Source organism: Malurus melanocephalus, unplaced genomic scaffold (genome assembly GCF_030028575.1).
Source record: "Malurus melanocephalus ecotype Western Australia unplaced genomic scaffold, MMel_1.1 scaffold_266, whole genome shotgun sequence".
Lineage (NCBI taxonomy): Eukaryota > Metazoa > Chordata > Aves > Passeriformes > Maluridae > Malurus > Malurus melanocephalus.
This window is the reverse complement of record NW_026623498.1, coordinates 393,718-398,373: the sequence shown is the minus strand read 5'-3', so window position 1 is coordinate 398,373 and position 4,656 is coordinate 393,718.

The following is a 4,656-nucleotide window of genomic DNA, read 5'->3' as shown; positions in this document are numbered from 1 at the left end:
TTGTTCAGGGTTCCATATGGTTTTGTACCAGAGAGTGAACCTGAACACATCAAATTAGCTTTTGGGAGCAGGTGTTGGTACCATCACCCTGCATGCTGGAGTTTTGCAGCTTCCTCTGTATGGTTTTTTGGGCTTGTGTGTTTGATTTGTTTAAAAAAAAAAACCCACAAAGCAACACAGAAAAAAATTCCTGCAGGGAATCAAATGTCCTGGAAATCACCAGTGAAACTTAAATGAAAGACCTTAGGTCTGGTGGGTTTTAGGGATGTGACAGAGCAGAGTCTCTCAGAAGAAATGTGCATCATTGTCTGTGCTTGTAGAYCCTGTATTTTAAATTGTGCTTCATGTTGCAGACACCCAACACCTTTGGGGTGTGCACGAAGCACCGTGGAGTGCTGCTGCAGGCCATCAATGACAAGGACATGAATGACTGGTTGTATGCCTTCAACCCTCTCCTGGCGGGCACCATTCGGTAAGGGCAGAGTGCACGGTGACACTGGGTGCAGGGTGACACTGGGTGCAGGGTGACATTGGGTGCACGGTGACACTGGGTGCAGGGTGACACTGGGTGCAGGGTGACACTGGGTGCAGGGTGACATTGGGTGCAGGGTGACACTGGGTGCAGGGTGACACTGGGGGCACGGTGACACTGGGTGCAGGGTGACACTGGGTGCACGGTGACACTGGCACACCAGGAGCCACTGGGCACAGCATTTAATCTTCTTCTCAGCAATTTGGGGGGATCTGGGGATGGAGGAGGGTAGAGGGGAGGCAAAAAAACCCCAAAACAATCAGAAAACAAACCAGCCCTGTATTTCAGGAGCTGCAAGGGTCTSTTGTTTGSACTTGTGATTTTCTGAACAGCCATRTCCAGTTTGAACATGTGTGGGGTGCTACAKATGGAGGCCACAAAATGGTTTCCTTGTATTGCCATTTTACAGATTTATGAAGTTCCTTTTTCACTTCTTTTTTTCACAGATCAAAACTGGCTCGAAGACGCACGGGCCAGATGAAGTACTGAGTCCATGTAATGTTCTCATCTGTTCCCCCAGCTCACCTTCTGATAGATAGTGTTATCTCTCATTTTCTCTTTGTGATTCTTGACAGTTTCTCTTGTATGTAATCCTGTGGCTTAACATCCCTCACCTTTCCCACTCCTTCAGCACATTTTCTAGCTATTGTAACCCTATCTTGTTTCTTTTCACTTGTACCAGAATTGTACTAGTAGCATGTGGCCAAACAAAAAGAGAAAGAAAAAAAAAATCAAAAAAATTGAGTGATTATGCACGACTCTGAAAAGAAAAAAAAAATTTCTTATAACGGTTGTTTTCCCACTTCAGCCGACATTTTAGCGTCTGTCCCACTGTCTGTTGTTGTCTGTCTAGACTGCTGCAGGGTTTTCATTCAATTTGTGACTTGGCAGTCGTCAATGGTTCCCTCAGGGCAAAGTTCCARTGCCAGGGCAAGATAAACTCTTCAATGGAGACATTACCCAGCCAGGAATGCTGCAGCAGCTCCTCAGGCTTTCTGGATCCAGCCTATGAGTTAAACTATTCAGTCTGATATTGGACAAACCTATCTGGGTGCACTGGATTTTGGACTTTGTGCAATTTTTGAGTTTCCAGGATCCAACAGGCATGAGCTGGGGGGGCTGACTGGAACAATCTGCCTTTAAACTCTTGGGGTTCAGGTGAACAGTGCTGGGTTTAACTCCTTCCCAGAAGAGTTTACATCAACWCTCACTCCTCAGCCTCTGAACTGGGCTGAGCAGAATGTACTGATAGGAGGGGAAATGGACCACAKGACTGAAATAGAAGATAAAATCCCCCAAATTTCAGATGCTCATCCTTGTGTTTGACAGATGGAGAGTGTTAAATGGAAATGAAAGTGCAGTTGGTCCCTGGATCACCATGGAAGGCAGATCTCCTCTTCCTGCTTTGAGCCTGACTGCCTGGTCCTGCAGGAGCAGTTCTGCCTCTCTGGGAAGAGCTTTGGGGCTCCTGTGGCTGTGTCAGGGCAGTTCTGCAGCATCGTTCTGAAGGGCATCCCCAGCTTAATGCTCCCCTGTCACCCCCCCCCTGGCCATGGGAACATCCAGGGGCTGTGAAGGGACACTCCCCTGTCACCCCTGACCATGGAGCATCCAACACCTTCCTAAGCCGAGTTCCTGGGCCCAGCACTTGTGGTGTTCTCCAGGAAGCCACAGGACACTTTCAGTTCCTTTTGGGATAACTCTTGAGTGTCTCCTGATTTCCCTGCTACARTTTTCATCAGCTAAACCTCACCATATTCAGAGTTAGTCCTTCCTGGGTGACAGAGCAGGTGGACTCTGGTCCTGCTCAGTGGAATGTCATAACTGGCCTGTTGGACATCAGCTGGGTGCTGTCAGTTCTTGACCTMCAGTGCAAGTTCTCCTTGTGGCCAAAGCCTGGGTCCTTGCCCCAGGAAAGARAAGCAGAATGAACTCGTTCAGAGATGTGAACTCCTCTCCCTTAGGTGTTCAGGGAGCTTGGGGATGTGTGTGTCTCTTACTGTGCTCTTGCTGTAGCTTGGCACTGACAGGGCTGTGATCCTGAGCAATGGAAAGGGATTTCCTCTGGAGGGTGCAGCCTCTCAAGAGAGAGGTAACAGGGTTTTTTACTCTTGCAGCAGGGACATGAGTGCAGCTCCAGMAGTGCTTTGGATTCAGGTCACACATCAGCTCTCACGCTGTGCTCTGCAGTTCTGTGCCCAAGWTGCGTGGGACTGGAATCCCACAGAGAGCAGCATTTCTGCTCTGTGGGTTTTCATTGTTCACTAAAGGGCAGTGCATAACGAGGCCTCCTAAGAGCACGGATGGCAGAGGAGCAGGGAGGTGGAGTCTGACACTTGCTAGGACATATCTTGACATATCTCAAGGTAAATCATAGCTCATGCTGTCTCTGGTCCTCAGATTTATTTCAGAACTGGAAGCCTGAGGGAGGGAGCATCCTGGCAACCCAGGAACATGATAGGAATGGTATTTTTGGTTTTTTTCCTTCTGTTTTTGTCTTSTTTAACTGTGTGTGACTCTTACTACAGTGATGATATTCCTTTGTTATGCAATGATGATAAAGCACTTCCAGTGTGTGGATAAAAGCTTTTCCTGCTGGAGGGCTCCTCACACTGCAGCTAAGCTGATCTCAAGAATTAGGTTAATTCTAAGCATTAAGTTACTGCTGCCATCACCACTGTGTGTAATGAAAGTGGAACTGTTTGAGAAGGCAGAGTGATTGAGGTGGTGGTAGTTGTGACACACTGAGAGCATTTTAACTTTTATCTGTTTCTTTTTTTTACTAGAAGAAAACTAGTTTGCTAAGTCTTTGCTTTGGATAAGCCAGAGAATGAACCAAGTGGATGTATATTCATTGCACAGAATCATGATTAAGAGATCTTCCTTTAAAAGTAGGAAGCGACAGACGCTTATTTTACACAGAGCTGGAAGTGTTACAGTTGTGTTGCATAAATGTTACTCTTCTATCTAAAAACTCCAAGCAGCTTCTGGTGACTTGAGCTCTGTGTGGATAACAGATSATCAGAAGAGCAAAAGCCTGGTTTTAACCAGCAGCATCTCTTAAAGCTGTGTCATCTGGGACWGACCAGGTCCTTGTGTTCACATGGGCATTACTTTTTCAGGTCTGACATAAAGGCAGACAAAGTTTTTCTCCAATTACTGAAGCTTGCTTTGAGACATTTGGGTTTCCCTGCTTAAAACTGGACTGAAACCAATCCAAGTTTTCTTGAAAAAGATAACAAAACAAACAAAAAAACCAAAAAAAAAACCAAATAAAAAAGTGAATTTCCAGTCACTTCAAGGCTTAGCCCAACATGCTAGAAATTTCTTTTTGGAAGCAGAATGAGAAAGGAAAAAAATATGCAAAGCTGCCTTCTCCTGACCTTCCAAAGTGCTGGTTAGGTGCTGTGTGTGCAGTCCCAGAGTCAGGCAGCTCTCGGGTCTGAGCCCCTGGCAGGGGACAGCGGGTCTGGCAGCCCGTGGGACACACAGCACGGGGGACACACAGCCCGTGGGACACACAGCACAGGGGACACGCAGCATGAGGGACACGCAGCACGGGGGAGATGGGTGCGGGCAAAATTCTGCTCTCCTGGGGCTTCTTGTTCCTCAGCAAAAGGAAAGAGAAAATTCTTGTCCTTTGAAAATTATGTTGGAGCTTCCGGGTATTTTAAAATTAAGCTAAAYCTCCTACACTGTATTTTAGAAATGCACTTTAAGTACCTTTTTAAGGAAGATTTCTTTATTCTGGGAATACAGAAGAGAAGGGAGCCCTGTTTCCAGAGAGTGCTATTTGCAGACTGCTGAGAAAGGGTTTTGTTTGCTCCATGTCTAATAGTTCTTACTACAGATTAGCAAGGTATTTCAAAGCAAAGACTTTACTTTTTGCTGCTTGTTATCTAATTTACAGGGATTTAATTTTATGTAATGTATTGTATATTTATACATCTGTAATTAATTGCACATTAGATAAGAAAGAGGATTAGCTTTGGCCTAACACCTGCTGGTACTGTCCAGCTGACAGTAACTCCTGTGCACACACACTCCTGCCATCTGAGCTCCTGCAGCTGATGCTGTGCTGGTTCTGCTGAAGATGTTGAGCTGCTGCTGGGAGGAGAGAGGAT